This window comes from Nicotiana tabacum, chromosome 3 (genome assembly GCF_000715075.1).
Source record: "Nicotiana tabacum cultivar K326 chromosome 3, ASM71507v2, whole genome shotgun sequence".
Classification (NCBI taxonomy): domain Eukaryota; kingdom Viridiplantae; phylum Streptophyta; class Magnoliopsida; order Solanales; family Solanaceae; genus Nicotiana; species Nicotiana tabacum.
Window position 1 is genome coordinate 16,417,675 of NC_134082.1, and position 22,555 is coordinate 16,440,229.

Genomic DNA, 22,555 nt, shown 5'->3' on the forward strand with positions numbered 1-22,555 from the left:
CTCAAATCTAACCAAAATTAATTTAATAACATCTGTCACACCTCCTTTTTACCACTCGAGAGGGGATATAAGGGAGCGTTTCCAATTAGAGTGACATTATTCGAAATAGGATTATTTTAATTTATTTTGGTGTCCCAAGTCACCGGTTTATTTTAAAATCCCAAATCGAGGAAATTTTGACTTTATTTCGAAAATTTGCGAATTAGAAATTCTAGATAAGGAATTTTGTTAACCCGGAAGAAGGTGTTAGGCATTCCCGGATTCCGTGGTTCTAGCACGATCGCTTTAACTATTAATAATTGGCCTAATATCTGATTTACTACACGGTTTAAACCTATTGTGCATTTTTAGCTTTATAACCACTTTTTAATTATTTTAACCGCTTTTTAGGATTAATAGAATTATTTCTTGAACAAGATACGATTGTCGTACACTTGCCGTTTTGGAACACACCGCAAACCACGCTACATGAAATGCGCCCGTGATTTGCGACATGTTTATTTTATTATTGTTCAAAGTTATTATGTTCGGGTCACATGAAATGCACACCCAAATTGGGGATTACGTATCTTGACCATGCCACGAGAATTGTACCCATAGTCACGATGATTCATTATTAATCGCGCTTAAAGCAAACTACGAGGTTCATAATTTATTTTATTAAACTACTTTGAGATTTTGTGAAAGCCATGAGTTATGGAATTTATTGTGGAGAAATAAATTATTACTACACGTCATTTGTTTTGAGGTAATGCAATTTTTCATACTTATTCTAGTGTAATCAACTAAAAAAGAAGGAATTACTATAACAATTAGAGATATAAAATACATCCAAATATAATAATGTCTGACACAATTAGCAATGAAACAATCAATTTAAAACTCGGTACGAGATTAATATAATCAAACATACCCAATTTACAAACAAACCAACGGATAAACACAAAATAGCATGATAAAGAAATAGCTTAAGGGAACATAATCTCTATCTTTTAAAAAAATAAAGATCTAAAGCTTAAGATAAGAGAGAAAGGCTTTTCACACAGCACAAACAAATCAAGAATAGTAACCTCTTGCCAAAAAAAATTCAAACTAAAACAAAAATGTAAAAGTCGATTGAAACAATGGATGAAATAAAGGAATGGACCTTCAAAAGAAAGCTTTCTTCATTAAAATGATCCTTCGACAAACTTTTACAGCATTAGTTATTTGACGTGAGTAAAGACCGAAATCGACACAGGAAACCTCACGCACAAACTCAACGGTAAAGCGACTTTGAACCCCAACTCGACGGTGTTAAACCAACTCTATCGTGGGTGATTTAAATGTATTTTATAGTGGTGTTACAATAGATTTTTAGGGGTGGGTTAAGGCTGTTTTTGGAGCTGGATTTGTGGTTGAGATGAGGCTGGTTTCCGAGGTTGTTTTTGGGTAGTATCTTGGTACGGTTTTTGTGGCTTACGGAGTTGTTTTTTAGTTGGGTTTTGGCTGGAATTTCTGGATGAAAAAGGGGAGCATTTCAGACTATTTGCAGCTGAACTTCGCAACTGAGTTGGGGCTTTTTGGGTGGTGTTTTCAGCTGGGTTCTAAGGTAGTGTTTGAAGCTTTAGTGACTGCTTTTCATGGAGTTTTCTTGGTGGAATTTAAAAGTTGCTTCAATGACTGAAGTTTCAGCTGGTTTTCATGGTTATTCAGTGAAAAAGATGAAGTTGTTTGGGTTTTTTTGTTCTTCTTCCGGTCCTCGTTTTCATGCTCTGTTTTTCTGTTCCTTTCCCCCCCTCTTTTCTCATTGTTTTTGTGTGCCTTTCCAACCCAGATCTGTTCCTCTTCTTTTTTAAGCTGTTGTGCCAGCCTTTATTTTTGTTACTCTAGGTTTCCTCCCCCTTTTGTGTGTGAGATGTGTAGTTATTTATAGAGAGGATAGAGTTTTTAGGAAACTTCCTGGAAAGAGTATCAGGTGTAAGTTTAGGAAACAAGAAAATGAACTTGGGGTGTAATTTAGCTGGATAAGGACAAGAGATATCCTATGTGTTCTTTTGTGGTGCCAAAAATGTGAGCGTATAACGAGTGCCAAAGATTGAGAGTAAAAAATGACGCATTGATTAGTTCTTTCCATTTTTTTGTTGCTGATTTTCTTTTCTTAATACATAAACAAAAAATAAAATCTACTCCTACTAAAATAAAAGAAAAAATCACTACATACTATTGAAAACCTCTAACTTAAAAATTACACTAGATTAAATATATTTATATTTTTGAAAACTTTTTCTTTCTTTGTAAACGAAGATAAAACTTATACTGAAAATGTGACTCTTTTTATCATTTTCAATTTTCTAAGTAAAACCTATACAAAGGTAAAACAAGAGCTAAAATATGTAGGTTAAATTTTAAAATATATTACATACCAAAAAGTGATGAAAACTCAAATATAGTCAAAAATTAGGTGCTCACAGCTGCCCCTCTTTGCTTGAAAACGTGAAGAGTTTTTAGGCAAAGATAAAGTGAGTCATGTGACTAATTTCTGACCATATCATTATTCAAGAGAGGAAGAAAATAAAAGAAAAAGATGCAACCGAGTCCTGGTTTTGGACAGTCTACATATCCCGGGTTATAAGGGAATCAGGTCGCGTATAGTTCAAGAAGTGAATGAAGTGTTGGAGTATGTAGAGATGATGAGAGAGTCGAGCTAGGTTCCGTCGAGGCTCCAGTATGTGGTCTTGTTATTGCATCAAAATGAAAAAGACTAACTAAACCTATCAGCTACGAGTTACAAGATTCCTATCTATAAATCTTCTGAAGTTTGATTTTGAGTCTTGGCCGGTTTTACCTGCAGACTCTGATCTGAATCTTCATGCTTGTTAGCTATGAATGCTGGTACATTTTTCTTCAGCTCTTCGGATCGAGGCGGGACATGCAAAGCTTGTGACCTCAATCATATCTTGGGCAGTTCTCATCTTTTCTCCGCTTCTGCACTTAGAGTTCAACTTCTCTTCTTGTTCTTCCTTTCTTTTATTAGGGTTGAGACTCTTCATTTGGTCATCTCAAACCTTGTGCATCATGGTGAAATCTGTTCAGGCACCAAAGCAAATAAACAAACAAACTTTTCTACCTCAGTTTTCACTAGGAAAATTTTGTGAGTTTTTTGTAACAAAAATCTAAACTATTTCTTTATTGAAAGTAATAAAATTAGGGTTGTGTATCCTTGGGAAAAAGAGATTAGGGAGTGGAGCCCTATATCTATAATTAAATCAACCAGAGAGTGGAGACCCTATGTTGGAAAAGAGACTAGAGAGTGGAGATCCTATATCTAAACTAAAATCAACAAAGGAGTGGAGATCCTATGTTGAAAAAGTGACTAGGGAGTGGAGACCCTATGTCTAAAATAAAATCAACTAGGGAGTGAAGACCTTATGTTGGAAAAACAGACTAGGGAGCGGAGACCCTATGCCTAAAATAAAATCAATTAGGGAGTGGAGACCCCATGTTGGAAAAGCGACTAGGGAGTGGAGACCCTATGTCTAAAATAACTTCAACTAGGGAGTGGAGATCCTATATTGGAAAAGCGACTAGGGAGTAGAGACCCTATGTCTAAAGTAACTTCAACTAGGGAGTGAAGACCCTATATTGGAAAAATGACGAGGGAGTGGGGACCCTATGTCTAAAATAAGTTCAACTAGGGAGTGGAGACCCTATGTTAAAATCAACTAGGGAGTGGAGAACCTATATTGGAAAAGTGACTAGGGAATGGAGACCCTATGTCTAAAATAACTTCAACTAGAGAGTGGAGACCCTATGTTGGAAAAGTGACTAGGGAATGGAGGCTCTATGCCTAAAATAAAATAAACTAGGGAGTGAAGACCCTATGTTGGAAAAGCAGACTAAGTAGTAGAGACCCTATGCCTAAAATAAAATCAACTAGGGAGTGGAGACCCTATGTTGGAAAAGCGACTAGGGAGTGGAGACCCTATGTATAAAATAAAATCAGCTAGGGAGTGGAGACCCTATGATGGAAAAGCAGATTAGGGAGTGTAGACCCTATGTCTAAAATAATTTCAACTAGGGAGTGGAGACCCTATGTTGGAAAAGCAAACTAGGGAGTGGAGACCCTATGCCTAAAATAACTTCAACTAGGGAGTGGAGACCCTATGTTGGAAAAGCAGACTAGGGAGTGGAGACCCTATTTTGGAAAAGCAGACTAGGAAGTGGATTCTCTACATGAGGCTGCCATCATAAGGCAATGTGAGGCGCAGATGAGTGATTATATAGCCAAGGCATATGTGTAACAGTACCGGTGCTATTGTCCCCCTTATTTATACTTTTCCTAATTGTTGTATTTTTGTTTTTTCTTTTATTAATAAAAAACTAGCCCTAGACGCTTGCCTAGCGGATTGCCAAAAAAAAAGACCCTATGTTGGAAAAGAAGACTAGGGAGTGAAGACCCTATGCCTAAAATAATTTCAACTAGAGAATGGAGACCCTATGTTGGAAAAGCAGACTAGGGAGTGGAGACCCTATGCCTAAAATAAAATCAACTAGGGAGTGGAGACCCTATGTTGGAAAAACGACTAGGGATTGTTGACCCTATGTCAAAATAACTTCAACTAGGGAGTGAAGACCCTATGTTGGAAAAGCAAACTAGGGAGTGGAGACCCTATTTCTAAAATAAGATCAACTAGAGAGTGGAGATCCTATATTGGAAAATCGACTAGGGAGTGGAGACCCTATGTTGGAAAAAACGTAACTAGAGATTGGGGACCCTAGGCTACCATGTTTTTGAATATTCTTCTTTTTTTTCATTTCATTTTTGGTTATTTTTTCTTTTTTTTTTTTAATTTAAGAAAAAGAATAAAATGCAGGAAAGAGTTTGGAGGAGACTTCCCTTTTGGATTGATTATTGCTGTCAAGCTGTTTCTAGGCCTTGCACAGTTTCTCTTTGGTTTTACCTGCTTCTTGCAAGGTTGCTTTGGATTGCACCTGTTTCATGTTTTCAAACAAAGAACAATTGTTAGTTTGAAACAGTGGTTGGTTTAGTGGCCTTGATTGTTTCAATCACATGATCTCGTCCCATCTTGTTTGATGAAGATCTCAACTGCAAGTGCTTGTTCCCTGAGGACTGATTTTATTTCAGGCCCTGGAGAACCTCTGATTTTTCAAGACTTTACCATGAAGGTTGGCCGGTGGAACTTCAACTTTATCGACTTTATTTTGCCTTCGTAGGCCATTCCTTTTTTTTTCATTTTTCATTTTCATTTTTTTTCTCTTTTTTTTTTCTTTTCTTTTCTTCGGAGCATTGGGGAACCTTTTGGCTCCTCAAACTTTGCTGCAACGGCTAGTCGTGTGGGACTTAACCTTTTCTACTTTATTTCGCCTTCGTAGACCTTTCATTTCTGGCTTCTTTCTTCAAACCTTATCTTCAGAGCATTTGCGTTCCTTTGGCTTTTCAAATCTTTGTCGAAACGGTTAGCCACGTGGGACTTAACCTTTTCCAACTTTATTTTGCCTTTGTAGGCATTTGACTTTGATTTCCTTTTTTTTTCAGGAGTTTTTTCTTCTTCTTTTTTTTATTCAAAGCATCGGCCATCATGGCCACTCGAAGTCGACTCGATGCACCTGCCAAAGTTAGGTATCTTCTTGAATATTGGATCGTATCAAACAAAAGCCCAGTAAATCAATCTTTCCATACTTTCTTTGTCTTAGTTTCAGAATAGAGTTAGACTGAAAGGGATTCAAAGAAAAACAAACAATGAAATGGACAATGAATTTAGACGAGAGGTATCCCTTTCGGAGAGAAGAAAGAAGGACTTATCGAGAGAGCATGCAGACTTCAATGAACATGACATGCCTTTTTTACTGGGTGTCTGATTTGTGTAAACCGTTCAACTCTCAGAAACTCATCACAACTTTTGCCTCAAAAACGAGAACCCCGCCAGGACTCTGTCGATGCCGATGGCTGTGAGGATCCTCGTTTCGATCAGGGATGCCCTTTCTTGGTTTTCACGAGCCGACCTCTCTCATTTATCTTATCACCATCATCTTATAGTGCTCTTTGCGAGTTTTCACTAACAAGATTCTCTCATTTCAATTTCTCTACTTACTGTTGCCTTATGGTATCCGTGTGGGTTTTCACTAATAAGACTCTCTCATCTTATTTCTCTCATTTTGATTGCATTGGATCCAAGCAGCTGTATTCTCCGATCCTTGGGCATTCTCACCGATTGATCAGAAGGACTTGAAAGGATTTGGGTAAAAATGATTTGGACTGAATTACAACTTTGGAACCATTATAACATCTACCCTAGTTTTACTTTTGGGGAATTTGAATTTTTATTTTGCTATGACTGAATCCCAGAGAAAAGCTGCCTACGTATCCTTTCGGAATCAAGTCGAATGTAGTTCAGGAAACTTTGTTTTTGATTTTTTTTTGTTTTTTTTGTTTTGGTTTGTTTTCTCTTTCTTTTCCTTTCCTTTTTACTCTTGTTTTTTCATTTTTTTCATTTTCTCTGTCTTTTCTTCCCTTTTTTTTCTCTTTTCTTTTTTTCATTTTTCATTTTATTTTTCAATAATAACTTCCAGGTTTCAAAGAGGGTAATCAAAGAAAAGTAACCGACTCAAATGAGTTTGCAAAGGGTTAAGTGTTTGGATATTGAGAAAAAAAACCTTCTTCATCCCAACTGGAGAACATTAATGCTATATAGAGGATCTAACATAGTACCTTTTGACTGCATTTTCATTGGCACTTGTTTCAAGGACATTTCCTTCTATGTGTCCCAAGTACAACACACTCTTTTGGCAGTACTTTTGTTGCAATGTATGGACCTTTCCAATCTGGAACAAATTTTCCTTCAGCTATTCCAAATCTTTATTTTATTTCCTTAAACTTATCCTCATTGCGATCTAATTCTTGATACATTACTTCGAGGTCTGACAACTTTTCAGGATCTGGGCATGAAGTCCGCAAGCATGTCATGTTATTGAAATCTGCATTTAACATAACTGAAAAAAAAATAAGAAAAGTGACAAGACTAAGAAAAGAGATATTCCTGGACAATGAAATATTAATTTCATTTGATTTTTTTGAATTTTTTCTTTTTCTTTTTCAATTTTTGAAGATAGAAGGGTTTACATCAGAAAGTAAGACAATAAAGTAAAATATCCGGATCACACCCTGAGATAATCCGGACGCAGAAAGGATAGCAATACTGGCTACCGAGACTCCTGCCTGATTGGGAACTTTCAGGCTTGGCCACCGTTTTTCGGCTCTTCTTCTATCTCGGCAATGGATGCAATGGCCTTCAGTGCCGGATCAAATTCCTCATCTTCACAAATAATTCCGACTATTAGCCCGTTGTTGTAGGCAGGCAATAGATTGTTCATCACATCAAGAGCTTCTTCATCCTAAAAAACAATTCTTTCAGCTTCAATCAAATCTTCAACTGCCCTTTTGAGGATCCAACAGTCCTTTGTACTGTATCCCATTGCTCCAGAGTGGTATTCATATCTAGAATTAGCTCGGTGCGAGGGGGACTCGGGGTTTGGCCGGTTCGGGGCCACTGGCTGCAATATATTTAGTCTAATTAGCTTTTAGAACAAGCTTGAATACGATTCACCAATAGGGGTGAACTGATTCTTTTTGAAAGGATCTCTTGAGCGAGGATTGTATTGGGGATCATTTGGTTGAGGATTATATGGAGCTTAGTAAGGATGGACATTTTTGGGAGGTGGAGCTCGGTTTTGTGGATAATGTTGTGGCCGCAGGTAATGTTGCGCGTTCATCACCGCATAGGGCGACGAAGGCACAACATAACCACCATCTTGAAGGGGATAATAGTGTGGTGGGACGATAAGAGGCACATATGATTAGCTGAATGACCTGCGGGCCCCCCCTCAAGATTGAAACCATCATGGCACCCTCTTCACTCCCATTTTTATTCATGAAACCCTCCGAACCATTCTGAGCAGACTGTGATGTGGCCTTAAAAGCAGCATGACTCAAGATTTGACCTATTTTTAAAACGTTTTCAACCATTTCCCCGATTTTGATAGCATCAGCGAATGGCTAACCCACAATAGACATCATGTTCTGGAAATAGTCAGCCTCTTAGGCCTGCAGAAAGACTGTGACCATTTCAATTTTGTCCATGGGAGGCTTTACTCTGGCAGCTTGCTCACGCCATTTGACAACATATTCGCGGAAGCTTTCCGAAGATTTCTTTTTGAAGTTTGACAAAGAATTTTTGTCCGGAGCTATGTCCACATTGTACTGAAACTATCTGACAAAATCCCGGGCAAGGTCATCTCATATGTGCCAGTGGGAGATGTCTTGGTGCATATACCACTCTGATGCAATTCTGGTTAAGCTCTCTCCGAAATAGGCCATCAAAAGTTCTTCTTTTCCGCATGCCCCTCTTAGCTGGTTGCAATATCTTTTCAAATGGGCAATCGGGTCTCCATGCCCGTCATATCTTTCAAATTTTGGCATCTTGAAGCCAGCTAGCAAGTTGACATAGGTAAACATACAGAGGTCAGAGTATGAGACACTCTTTTGGCCACTAAGACCTTGCATGTTTTTTAAGCTTTGTTCCAGGCTCTTCATCTTCCGAGCCATTTCCTCTTGCTCAGGATTTTTAACAACCTTTTCTTGCTCCACCGAGAGGTCATATTGCAGAGGTTGAGTGAAAGAGTATGGGGTCACATATGTTATTTCTTGTTGAGGCTGTGTACCCTGAAGGATGAACATTGGAGGTGGTGCCCTTGAAGCCGGTGCCTGGGGGCGTACCACAGAAGGCATGCCAGGAACATTCGACAACATTGGAGGGTGACCTGGGGATAAACTCAGGGAACCCAGGGATTGCACTTGGCGATTCTCTACCATTAGACCATGCGTCCCACATTTCCAATATACAGAGACACAACATCTTATTCTCTTCAGCAGCTACTGATTCTAGCTGCAGAATAGCCGATGTCGGGCTGTCCTCAGGATTGACAATGGGTAGATTGCTTGCGAAGGCCATCTGTGCCTTTGGATCTTGTCAAGGAGGGGAGGCTAGACTACCAACAAAACCAACCACCAAAACCTGGCTTATTTGCACACCCAACAACCTTATTAGTTTTTTGAGACATTTAACATATAGGAAATCGCACGTTGGGATGCAATGCACCTAAACAATTAAATGCTTCTATCATGTGTTTGAACGGTTGCATATTTCATCCCGGACTTAACTAATCCTTTCAGTATGTATCTCTTTTATTTTATTTTTTGCCTCTCTTTAATCTTTCTTATTTTTTTCATTTTGTTTCTGCCGCTCTTTTATTTTTGGCCTTCTCTTCTTTTTCTCTTTTTTTTTGTTTTTGTTTTTGTCACTCTTTTTTTTCACTTTTTCTTTTTTTTTCAACTCAATTTTTCTTTCTCTTTTTTTTTCAGTTTATTTTTTACTCAATTTATTTTATGGCTCTGATCGAATCTGATGGGGATTGCCTACATATCATGACGCTGCACGAATCAGATCTTGCGTAGTTTGGGAAGATCGAAAATGAAGTAAATAAGCTAACCTTTTTCTTATATAAGCTTCAGATCATGAAAGTTTTAAGGCAAAAGAAAAATATTTTTGATTTTTTTAAAAAAAATTCTTTTGGAATTTTCTTAAAAAACGTTTAAAGGAAGAAAGGAAATATCTTTTTTTTTTTATTTTTGATTTTTATTTTTCTTTTATTTTTGAAAGGAAGACTTCTAAAATTCCTTGATTGGAACTTTAGGACTTTTAAAATTAAAAGGAAAATATTTTTGTTTGAATTTTTATTTGTTTTCTCTTATTCTAAAGAAGAAAGAAAATATTTTTTGGATTTTGGATGTTGCCTCTTAATTTTTGAAAGAGTGACTGTTAGGAAAATATTTTGGATTTTTGAGTTTTTTTTTTAATTTAGAAAAGTACTTCTAAAGAAAAGAGAAAATATTTTTGGACTTCAATTTTTTTAAATTTTTTTTTAAAGAAAGACTTTTAAACAAGGAAAAAGAATTTTTTTAATTCCTTTTTCTTTTTTTATTTTGTTTTTGAATTTTCTAAGGAAATGCTTGTAAAGAAGAAATTAAAGGAAAATATTTTTGGATTTTTTTTAAATTGGGGTCGGAACCGATGGGTTTTACCTATGTATCTCACATCCGGTGAGAATCAGACCCGCATAGTTCGGTCATCTTTGACGGAACACGGTAAACATGGCGTTTGAAAATTTTGACTCATTTTGAAATGACTTTTTCTTTTTCTATTTTTTTTTCAAACTTTCGGCAGAGTTTTAGGATTTTAAAATACTTACCTCACTCTTGGTTTTTCTCTTGATTTCCTTTTCCAAGCCGGTCAATACGCAAGCCGAAACAAATAAATGTTTATAGCGCGTAGGATGCATCAGGATGGTCGGTTGTTTTGGGTCCACCTGTCCTAGATAGACCCAATCCATGTGTTGAGTCCCCAAGATCAAATGCACGTGATGCAAATAAACGTTCCTACTAGGGATCAGATATGAGGTTACATTATTCTAAGTTTAAACCTGGGGGTATTGTTCTAGACCTGACTTACCTGAGCGGACAGCTCGAGCCGAGCGGGGGCAGCGTACCAGGAATATAGAAGCTTCACCGACTTTGCAACTTGTCCGAACCTCGTTCTAAAATTGGGATATGACTCTGATAGAAAAGAAGTCACACGAAGTGGACACTTCCCAAATGATTTAGAAGGCTTAGAAAGAAGAGGTTTTCATAACAATTTATATACAGTCCAAACAATATCAAAGCGGTAAAAAGCGACATTTTGCACATTAGGCTCAAACATGTAAAAATCAGATAATAAAAACAAGTCAACTATAACAGGTATTCTAAGCTCGAATTTTGAACCCTGAACTAAAAGTTCTGGGTTCTTATCCCCAGCAGAGTCGCTAGAGCTGTCACACCTCCTTTTTACCACTCGAGATGGGATATAAGGGAGTTTTTCTAATTAAAGTGACATTATTCGAAATGAGATTATTTTAATTTATTTTTCAGAGTCGTCACTTGGAATAATTTGCTTTGGTGTCCCAAGTCACCGATTTATTTTAAAATCCCAAATCGTAGAAATTTCGACTTTATTTTGAATGTCTACGAACCAGAAATTCTAGATAAGGAATTCAGTTAACCCGGAAAAAGGTGTTAGGCATTTTCGGATTTTGTGGTTCTAGCACGGTCGCTTTAACTATTAATAATTGGCCTAATATCTGATTTACTATATGTTTTAAACATATTGTGTATTTTTAGCTTTATAATAACTTTTTAGGATTTATGGAATTATTTCTAGAACAAGTTATGATTGTCGTACACTTGCCGTTTTGAAACACACCGCAAACCACACTACATGAAATACGCCCGTGATTCGCGACATGTTTATTTTATTATTGTTCAAAGTTTTTATGGTCGGGTCACATGAAATACACACCCAAATTGGGGATTACATATCGTGACCATGCCACAAAAACCGTACCCATAGTCACGATAGTTCATTATTAATCGCGCCTAAAGCAAACTACGATGTTCATAATTTATTTTACTAAACTACTTTGAGATTTTGTGAAAGCCATGATTTATGAAAATTATTATAGAGAAATAAATTATTTCTACATGTCATTTGTTTTGAAGTAATGCAATTATTCATACTTATTCATGTGAAATCAACTAGAAAAGAAGGAATTACTATAACAATTTGAGATATCAAATACAGCCAAATAAAATAATGTCCGACACAATTAGCCATGAAACAATTGATTTAAAAGTGGGCACGATATTAATATAATCAAACAATACCCAATATACAAACAAACCTACAGATAAACACAAAATAGCATGACAAATAAATAGCTTAATGGAACATAATCTCAATCTTTTAAAAAAATAAAGATCTAAAGCTTAAGATTAGAGAGAAAGGCTTTTCACACGGCACAGACAAATCAAGAATAGTAACCTCTTGCCAAAAAAAAAATCTAAACTAAAACAAGAATGTAAAAGACGATTGAAACAATAGATTAAATAAAGGAATGGACCTTCAAAAGAAAGCTTTCTTCATTAAAATGATCCTTCGACAAACTTTTACAGAATCAGTTATTTGACGAGAGCAAAGACCGAAATCGATGCCGGAAACCTCACGCACAAACTCGACAACAAAGCGACTTCGAACCCCAACTCGACGGTGTTAAACCAACTCTATCGTGGGTGATTTAAATGTATTTTATAATGGTGCTACAACTGATTTTTAGGGGTGGGTTAAGGCTGTTTTTGGAGCTGGATTTGTGGTTGAGATGAGGCTGGTTTCAGAGGTCGTTTTTGGGTAGTATCTTGGTGCATCTTTGGTGTATAAAGGAGCTATTTTTCAGTTGGGTTTTGGCTGGAATTTCTGGATGAAAAAGGGGAGCGTTTCGGACTGTTTGTAGCTGATCTTCGCAGTTTAGTTGGGGCTTTTTGGGTGGAGTTTTCAGCTGGGTTTTAAGGTAGTATTTGATGTTTTAGTGACTGGTTTTCATAGAGTTTTCTTGGTGGAATTTAATGGTTGCTTCAATGACTGAAGTTTCAGCTAGTTTTCATGGTTATTTAGTGAGTGTATTGGGAAAAAATTGAATTTACATTGTTGGTGACGTGGCATGACACGTGAACTGGTCAAACGGTCAAAACACAATAAATAGCCAAGAGGCACGGGTGACAACAGATAAGGGAAAAAGAAAGCAACATTGGTGCGGACCGTTACTAAAATAGGTACGAGTCTCGTACCTATCCAAGTCATATAAAGACCGAAGATCGGAAGAAGTTGAAGATACGAATCTGATGACGTAAAAGAGTTTAAATATAGCATTAAATATCAAATACGTTAGAATATTTGTTTTAAAAAGAAATGATTGTGTAACGTTTCTTTTAATGTCACTTATTGCTCATAATTGCAATTAAGACAAAAGCATTACCCTTTCTCCTAGGATTAGCTATAAAAGGAGAAGAACTCACCATCTGTAAGGAGACGAAAGATTATTGGGATCTTACTGAAATACAAAACTATTTACTGCTTTACCATCATTCTCAAAAGTATTTTGTTTTCGTCTCCTGATTATCAGTAACCCGAATTTCTTTTTAGCCTTGACCAAAGACTCAGATTTTTGGTTAAACAAATTGGTTCCGTTACCGGGAATCTGATAATCTTTTCTTTTAATCTATATCTTGTCCATTGTCGTCACCATGTCAAACAACAACACCGACAATAACAGTAATAACACATTGGGAAACCATGAAAATCAAATCCATCAAAATCAAGGTGACGTGGTTCCATCCCCTCCAGATTCACCACGTCAATCTCGTGAAGGCACTCCTATTACTGAATCCCGTGCTGATCAACAAGAACAATCTGAACACTTTGAAGGAGTTACAACTGAAGCTTTACAAAAGCTAATTGATGCACAGGTCGGCAAAGCTCTTCAGGCACTTGTTAGTCGATTGCCTGCTGCACCACCCACACCAACTCCTAATAATAATACATTGGAGAATCCCCGTTCTGGTCTTGATAATTCTGGAAACGGAGCAACCCCCAGTGAACTACAGGAAGGGGGACCAGGTAATTCAAATAATTCATATTTGCAAAATTTAGTACTAACCTTGCAGAAACAGATTAAGGAACAAAATGAGCGTATTGAGCAAATCCCTGGAGTTCCGCCTGTAATAAAAGGAGTAGACATGGACAAATACTCACAACAACCATGGAAGCCAAGTGCTGCTCCCCTTCCAATTCCGAAAAAGTTCAAAATGCCTGACATCCCGAAATATGATGGTATTACAGACCCACGTGACCACGTGACTGCATTTACAACAGGCGTAAAAGGCAACGACTTGACCAAACAAGAAATTGAATCAGTACTGGTCAAGAAATTTGGAGAAACACTCACCAAGGGTGCATTAACCTGGTATTCTCTTTTATCTAAAAATTCTATTAATTCTTTTGCTGAGCTTGCAGATTCTTTTATTAAAGCACATTCGGGAGCACAAAAGGTTGAGAAAAGAATGCAAGATATTTTCAAAATCAAACAAGGGGATTCGGAGTTGCTTAGAAATTTTGTTGATAGATTCCAGCATGAAAGAATGACTCTACCTCGTGTGCCTGACAACTGGGCTGCAATAGCCTTTGTAAGTAATTTAAATGACAAAAGTTCTAAAGCTACGAGACGACTCAAAGAAAGCCTTCGAGAATTTCCTGCAACCACGTGGAATGATATTTACAACAGGTATAGTACGAAGCTGCGAATTGAAGAAGATACCGTACCTAAGTTTCATCATGAAGAAAGGGGTGGTCCCCGAAGATCAGAAACCGAAAAAAGATCAGGTAAAAATAGGTACGATTCATATATGGGACCTGCAGGAAAAGACCCACAGTCGAAACAAGATAGCCAGCAATATGATCAAAAATCGAGGAACAAGGACTCTGGTTCTTCTTCAAAGTTCAGGAATGATCGGAACAGACAAGAATCACGAGATGATGACAGAAGTTTAAAGGCACGATTCGGTGGATATAATTTTAATGTCTCTACCTCCGAGCTCGTAGCTGTTTTAAGAAGCATGGGAGATAAGGTACGGTGGCCAAAAGAGATGCAGTCAAATCCAAATAGACGTAATCCAGATCATTGGTGCGAATTCCACAATGATCACGGGCACAAAACTTCAGAATGTAGATTCTTGCAGAGTGAAGTGGATCATCTATTGAAGCAAGGGTACCTCACTGAGTTATTTAGCGAGAAAGGAAAACAAGCTTATATGAAAAACAGGCAAGAGCCACCACAACCTCCTTCACCCAAGAGGACAGTGAATGTGATAAGTGGGGGAGAAGATATTCACGGCATAACCTACACAGCCTCCAACAAGGTTTCTAAGGTAACAATTACACACAGGAAACGGGTGTGGCAGGTCCTAGAAAATGAAAGTATTTCGTTCGATGATGCAGATACCGAAGGAGTGACAACTCCACATAATGACGCACTGGTAATATCTTTACTTGTACATGATACTAATGTAAAACGAGTTTTGATTGATCCAGGGAGTTCTGTAAATATTATACTACTAAGGATATTACGTGAAATGCAAGCTGAAGACAAAATGATACCCAAGGCGCACACCTTGTCAGGCTTCGACAATTCAAGTGTGGTAACAAAAGGAGAGGTAATTCTAACAACTTTTGCTATGGGTGTTGTTAAAGAAACTAAATTTCAGGTAGTTGATATGGAAATGGCCTACAATATGATCATGGGGAGACCATGGATATACGATATGGATGATGTCCCATCAACTCTACATCAAGTTATTAAATTCCCATCACCATGGGGAATTTGCTAAATTCGTGGGGATCAACAGATGGCTAGAAGTGTCAACGCTGTAACAAGTACGAGCACCGTAAATAAAGAAAAATAGCAATTATAGGAAACAGTTGAAGGTAAAAAAGATCAAACTTCAGCTGAACAAGAAAAGACAAATTTGGACTCAAGGCCTGACACAATTCAGGAACCTGAAGAAAATGAAAGCATCAAAACGACAATTGAAGAGCTCGAGGCAGTGATATTATTTGAGCAATGGCCTGAACGGAAGGTCTATGTCGGGGCCAATTTAAGTTTAAACATGCGAGGTATGATAATCGAATTTTTAAAAGCTAACTTAGACTACTTTGCTTGGTCCCACGCTGATATGACAGGGATACCACCGGATGTGATGACTCACAAACTCAATGAGGACCCTTCTTTCACACCAACAAAGCAAAAGAAAAGAAAGCAAGGTGCTTTCAAGAACCAGGTGATTCAGGATGAGGTCCAAAAATTATTAAAAATCGGATCGATCCGTGAGGTAAAGTATCCTAATTGGCTAGCTAACACGGTGGTCGTACCCAAGAAAAATTGTAAGTGGCGCGTTTGTGTGGATTATACCGATCTAAACAAAGCCTGTCCAAAAGATTCCTTTCCTTTACCGCATATAGACCAACTAATTGATGCAACCGCAGGTCATGAACTTTTAAGTTTTTTAGATACATACTCAGGATATAATCAAATTAAAATAGATCCTGGTGATGAAGAAAAAACTTCTTTCATCACAGACAGGGGGACTTACTGTTATAAAGTAATGCCCTTTGGTCTCAAAAATGCTGGGGCAACCTATCAAAGGTTGGTCACCAAAATGTTCCAAGAACATTTAGGGAAAACAATGGAGGTATATATAGACGATATGCTCGTCAAAACCCAGCGATCTCATGATCATATTTCTCATCTATCTGTTACATTTGAAATTTTGCGAAAATTTAATATGAAACTCAACCCAGAAAAATGTGCATTTGGAGTTGCATTAGGTAAGTTTTTGGGTTTTCTTGTTTCTAACCGTGGTATTGAAGTGAATCCTTCTCAGATCAAAGCAATAGAAGAAATCCCTGATATCCTTACTAATAAAAAGGAAGTACAAAGATTAACGGGAAGAATTGCAGCTTTGGGGAGATTTATTTCCAAATCCTCAGAAAGGTGTTTTAAGTTTTTCTCTGCACTCAAAAAGCAAGATCATTTTGATGCTGAGACACGATACCCACAACTAGAAAAATTAGCATTAGCTTTGATCATGGCATCTAGAAAATTAAGACCTTATTTTCAATGTCATCCCATTAATGTAGTTACTGCTTTTCCACTTCGAAATATTTTGCATAAACACGAACTTTCAGGAAGATTAGCAAAATGGGCTATAGAACTAAGTGAATATGAAGTTGTTTATCAACCCAGGACCGCTATAAAATCTCAAGTACTAGCTGATTTCGTGGCTGATTTTAGCTAGGGGATGCATTTAGAAGCAGAAAAAGAATTACTAGTTTTTAATGGTGCAAACCCGGGGACTTGGGTTTTATTCACTGATGGTTCATCTAATGTAAAAGGGGCAGGCCTAGGGATAGTCCTTGTACCACCTGCGGGTGAGACTATTAGACAGGCTATAAAATGTCATTCTATAACTAACAATGAAGCAAAGTATGAGGCTGTAATTGCAGGTTTAGAATTGGCACGAGAACTCGGCATAACATAGATTATAATCAAGAGTGATTCTCAACTCGTGGTCAATCAAATGCTGGGGACTTATACTGCCAGAGAGACGCGAATGCAAGAATACCTCGCAAAGGTACGGAGTTAATAAAGCAATTCCAAACTTGGAAAGTAGTGCAGATCCCAAGAGATGAGAATGTAGAGGCAGATGCTTTAGCAAATCTCGCATCTGCAGCAGACGTAGCAAACGATACAAATGCTTCAGTCATACATTTATTTCATTCCGTTCTCGAATCTGATAAAAACGAGGTAAATTTTAATCATTTAACATGGGATTGGAGAAACGAAATTGTTGCCTTTTTACAGCACGGTACCGTACCTAATGACAAAGGAAAGGCTCACGCACTTCGCAAAAAAGCTGCTCGATATTGTTTATATAAAGGAAATCTTTATCGAAAGATGTTCGGTGGACCACTAGCAAGTTGTCTCGGACCCTCTCAAACAGAATATGTGATGAGAGAAGTGCACGAATGACATTGTGGAATCACGCATGGGGACGGTCACTGGTAAGAACATTAATTCGCACAGGATATTATTGGCCTAAGATGGAAGAAGAAGCAACCGGTTTCGTGTCCAAATGTGATAAATGTCAAAGGTACGACAACAATATGCACAGACCAGCTGAGTTACTACATCCTGTTATAGCTCCGTGGCCCTTTATGAAATAGGGAATGGATATCGTAGGTCCACTTCCACAAACAAAAGGTCAGGTAAAGTTTCTACTTGTACTTACAGATTATTTCACTAAATGGGTAGAAGCAGGGGCATTTAAACAGGTACAAGAGAAGGAAGTTAAAGACTTCATATGGCGAAATATAATATGCCGCTTTGGACCACCAAAGGAGATCGTGTGTGACAATGGACCACAATTCATTGGAGCTCAAATCACAGAATTTCTTCGAAGTTGGCAGATCAAAAGGATAACATCTACGCCATACTATCCAGTAGGTAATGGACAAGCAGAATCTACTAACAAAGTCATTATCAACAACTTGAAGAAGAGGTTACAGGATTCCAAAGGTAATTGGCCTGAGGTGTTACCTGGAGTATTATGGGCTTATTGTACAACGACCAAAACAGGCACTGGAGAAACACCATTTTCAATGGTTTATGGTGCGGAAGCCTTAATTCCAGTTGAAATAGGTGAGCCAAGCACACGGTACGATCAGGCAACGGAGGAATCTAATGATGAAGAGATGCGGGTCAACCTTGATTTACTTGAAGGAAGAAGAGAAGCTGCATTGATAAGGATGGCAACACAAAAGCAAGTAATTGAACGATATTACAATAGGAAAGCACGCCTCAGATTTTTCAAAATTGGGGACTTCGTGCTTAAAAAGGTGTTCCAATCTGCAAAGACTGCTAACTCAGGAAAGCTAAGTCCAACATGGGAAGGACCGTACAAAGTCCGTGACATTGCGGGAAAGAAGCATACTAGTTGGGGACAATGGACGGCAAAGTTTTACCCTCACATTGGAATGTCGTCCACGTAAAAAGATATTACTTTTGAGAAAGTACCTACGGTCAGGTATCACCATGTTAAAATTTCTCTCTTGGATTATTAATGTTTTACTAACGATTTTAGATGCTAGGAAAAACACCCTAACTCGTGCCAAATGATGAGTCACAACCTGCAAGGCAAAATGGAGTATTCTTAAATTCCCAGCCCAGGGTTACAATTAATCTGATGGAAATACACACGAGTTAGGCAGTCTTCATCTATAATCGCACCTCCGAGTCCCGTATATCTTTCTGTTTCAGGAAAAAGGCCAAAGTAAAAGAAATAAACAAGTGCTCGAGGCTTCATACTTCACCGCTCAAACACTTGGGGGACTACATATTGTACACAGATACGTGTAGAAGTGCATATACGAATATCGAACAAAAGTTGGCCACAAAGAAACAAGTGTTGAGAAAAAGATACGAAGTCTTCAGCATTCATGAGAACAACAGAGTCATCTCTCAAAACTCATAAACAAAGTCACCTCTCAAACCCTTCTTAATATATAAAGATAGGGTCATGACTATGTACTAAAACAGGTTATGAAGAAAAACCTTGTTTATTCTATGTTATGTACAAATCTGTTACAAAAAAAAATAGTTACGAGAAAGTTGTAGATGTATTGTAATACATGTAATAGTCAAACACTTGTTAAAGTTCATGAATAGAAACTTGCCAAAGTTGTTTCATACAAAACGTGTGTATTCCTATTTCTTTCATCGTATTATAAACACCATTATGAAGTTAAGACGTCTTCTTCATTATGTGTCGATAAAATAAAAGGGTCCTCTTTTATAAGCCTCATGTTGATAATCCATGAGAAGAATCATAAAACATTTTAAAAGAATAAAAATGCTAAGCTATTCTATAAGTCCTAGATAAATGGGCAAGAATAAAATATACGGAAGTACCAATAAAAATTTCTTAATATAAAAGACTAAGTACAAACTTAGTCAGCAAAATATTTGTTTTTTACAAATGCCCCATTATGATAACTGGGGACTTCGTCAAAAGATCCCTTAAAGTTGCCAAGGGATAACACCACCAATTAATAAAAACAAAAACAACAATTTCATTTTCAGCTAGTCACTGAATGGGTTGGAACATCAGAAGTTGCAATTTCATTTTCAAGAGTAATTTTAATTGGGCTTGGAAATTGAAATCACTGAGGGGAGCAAGAATCACAGGAGCTTCAGCTTCCATGGAATGTATCATAGAAGTTTCACCCTCGGGAGCCAGAATTGCAACCTCAATTGCTGCAGTAGCCACTTCTTCATTTAAAAGCTTTTCCTTTCCAGGAGATTCAAGTGCAGGAGAAGGAGTATCAACAGGTTCTTGAATTTTCTCGATAGTGTCTAAGACTTTGGCTAATTCAGATTGCAAATCGAAGCTTTCCTGAGCAGCTTCCATCAGAGCATCACGACGAGATTTCAGGAAAGCCCAACTCACCTCTATGTTGAAGTTATCCTCCAGAAGTCCATACTCCCTTTCCCACATAGCAAGATCATTCTTCAATATTTGATGTTCAGCTAAATGGGAATCAAGGGAAGCTTCAAGGGAGGCATGAGAGCTCTTCAAAGCTCGAATCTCATCAGAGAAGGTATGTAAGTCAGCTTGAGCTTGAGTCAAGCTTTGCACTAGTTCTCCTGCATATTCTTCTTTCTTGGCTAAAAGTTCCTTAAGCTCCCTAACTTCTTCACTAGCCTTTGATAATTGTTCTGACATTGAGCACTCCAAAAGCTCTTTATCTCTTTTAAATTGGCTTGAAGAAGCCTTGGCAGTCGCTAGTTCAGAAGTCAAACCACGCTTTTGCTGTTCTAGGAGATTTCTACTTTCTTGCAACTCCTCTATGGTCCCCTGAGCATTCTCAAACTGTTCTTTCCAATTAGCTGCTTCAAGCTGGGCTCCCCTGGCTATTTCCTCGGCCTCATGGATGGATTTTTCAGACTCACGGGTTTTTCTTTCCAGAAGGGAAATTCTTCCCATCAATTCGGTACCAATAAGGTTAGCCTACAGAGACAACTCATAGAAATGAGGATTTGTAGATCGAAAATAAAAAACTTGTTGGTAAAGGAAAAATACCTTCAAAGTAGAATGAACTATGTCATTCATCAGAGTCAGGCAGTTGTAGCTCTCCATCTTCTTCTTCTCAATATCACCGATTAGAGGCTCGAGCCAAACATCAGCTCTACCAGTTTTTCTCAAAAGGCTATGGTTGGCAGGAACTTCAAGAGTAACACTTCTCATAGCCATGGTTCTACTGCTAGAACCCGCCTCTGTATGCTGAACGAAGGGAGGAGGAGCCATGGAAGGAGGAGTAGTAGAAAAGGAAAACACAGCAGCATGAGCCATAACAGTCAAAGAAGGGATGGAAGGAGAAGATGAAGAAACTGACATAGGAACGGAAGCAGGTGCAGTTGAAACTGGCAAAGGAATGGAGGAAATAGGAACGAATGAGGAGATAGGAGCTTCATCAAAAACAGGGCCTAGCTCGCCACTCTCAAAACCACTATCAAAAAGACGCTGAGTTAATTCATTAGTATCTTTTGGCACGGTGTCCTCGTCAGAATGAATCAAAACAGGCTCGGTGGACGAAGTTTGAGCAGGGGTATCCTCAATTTCATCACTATTAACGACTCGTCTCCTAACTCTTGGCCTGGCAATTAAAGAGGTATCTTCCTCTTCCTCATTCTCAGAACTTTCTCCTATAGCTTTCCTTTTGGGAAGCGAAGCTCGAGCTTTGTTCAAATCAAGTGCAGCATTAGCAGACATGCGAATGACCATAGCTACTTCAGCTATCATTCCTCTAACACCAAATCCTGATCAAAAGAAGGATACATAATCAACATTGAAAAAAGGTGCTTGGCATGTAAAAAAAACGTGTAAAAAGGGACATACCATGTGTTTTCACCTTCCAGCCATGTAAAGAAGAAATTGATTTCCAAGTTCTTTGATCCTTAGGAGCAATCTTCAAAATTGAATCTACCCAACCACGGAAGTTAGGAATAAGTTCCACATCTCCCATGGTTGCTACAAAAAACCAAAAAGAGACGAAGTGAGAAAAAGAATCAGAATTCTCAAAAATAGGTGTGGTAAATAAAAGGAAACTTACGTGCAAAATTTCACTTCTCAGGGAAAGGAATATTTGTTTCACCAAGCAAGTCCACCGTACGTACAGCAACATAACGGGTGTACCATCCACGATCCTTGTCATCTTCAGGGTTTACCAAAATCTTTTTGCTTCTTGCAGTTAAGGTAAAAACCCCATGGCGCATTAAATTAGGATGGTATAAATGTATAAGGTGAGAAAGGGTGAAGTCGACATTGGCTTTGGCAGATAAGTATCTCAGACAAGCCACTACTCTCCACACTAGGGGACCGACTTGGGCCAAACAGATTTTAAAGAAACGACAAAAGTTAATAATGACTGGGTCAACCGGAGGACTAAAACCCAAAGTAAATGGGTAAGTATAAACGAAAGAATAACCATTTCTAAAGGAAGAAATTCTTTGATTTGGGGAAGGAATTAACATTCGTAGACTATTGCTCCAGTTACAATCCCTTCTGATGGTAGGGGTTGTAAACTCGGTTACTAATGAAGGATAAGTATCAGCTTTTTCTAAATTTGCAATTTGCCTTTGAAGAGGCGTTCTATCACTCCCAAAAGACAAATCACTGGGAACAATTTCATCGATTAAGGTTCTTGAGAAGAATCAAGGATTTCTTTACCTTTAGAAGAAGGGGTCTTCGGAATAGAACTCCCAATATTAGGAGAAGAAGAAGCAGGACCAGATAAACCATCACGAGCGGACCCTAGGCCCAAGCTCCGAAGCCTACCTCCTCTTCCTCTCCTATGTCTTGTAGGGGCATTGGAGAAGTGATCAAGAATTGGAACTTTTCTAGGGTTAGGGTTTGGAGATGACATTGTTGAAGAAGGATGTACTAAAAGGGAGAGAA